Source organism: Suncus etruscus, chromosome 2 (genome assembly GCF_024139225.1).
Source record: "Suncus etruscus isolate mSunEtr1 chromosome 2, mSunEtr1.pri.cur, whole genome shotgun sequence".
NCBI classification, from domain to species: Eukaryota; Metazoa; Chordata; class Mammalia; order Eulipotyphla; family Soricidae; genus Suncus; species Suncus etruscus.
In genome coordinates, this window is record NC_064849.1 from 79,924,237 (window position 1) to 79,925,312 (window position 1,076).

The window sequence follows — 1,076 nt, forward strand, 5'->3', positions numbered from 1 at the left end:
ACAATTTTTTATAACTTGAGGGCATCACAGTAACAGAAGTAATTCACTCAAGAAGAAAAATACTGTGTGATTCTACTATTTGTGAAGTCTGAAAAAGTTTATCCCATAGAAGTAGAGTAGAATAATGACTGGGGGGGTAGAGTAATGCAGAAATGAGTAATGAGCATAGTAATGAGTAGAATAGTACACAAAAAAAGTTGTCCAGAGTTTAGTGTACTGAGAAGTAACTTTCAAGGTCACATGATTTTAGAAATGAGCTAAAATAAAATTTTTATGAAAACCATGATAATTTAGTTACTCAGATACTTTACATGTAAAGTTATATTTTAAATAACAAATATTCAAGGCCTTGTGATGACACTTTTTTGGGTAATATATGGAATTTAAACATTTTAATTTTAGTCTGCTATTGTACCCTAGATACTCACTACAATTCATATCTCTTTCTAACTTGTTTTATGTTAAAAAAAAAAGAAAAAAGAAATTTAGATTCTGCTGGAATGTGCTATTATTTAAATGCTTATAGCTTATTATAATAAAAGCATTAAGGACTATTACAATAACTGGATTAATTTGTTCACTATAAAATATCAATTGGAAGAAATTAATAATGACTTTCCCAGAATTAAAAATGGCAATAGAAATATAATTTTCTTATTTAATTGTTTGTCAAATTACCACAGAAAAATGTATGTATTAGAATATTAATGAAACTTGATGTATTATTTTTATTGTCAAATAATGCATCTATAATTTAAACTTAAGTAGCCATTTTTCCAAAGAAATACATCTGCATATAAAATTAAGCAATTTAGCAAAGTTTTGTATGTTTGGCTTTCTGTAAATTTTAGACTTTAAAGACAAAGATTCAGTTTTTTATAAAAAGGAAAAAAATTATCTTTCCAAAGAAAAATTATTTTCTTGGCAAGAAAATTTAGAAAACATAGATTATTCTTTTGCATAATTTATTTAAATGCTTTCAGACTATTTGGCATTAGTAACTCTTTCAATGTTTATATTATTGTTTATCTCCAAAGGAACTCTAATTGGTCTTATATATGTTTTAAATAAAATTT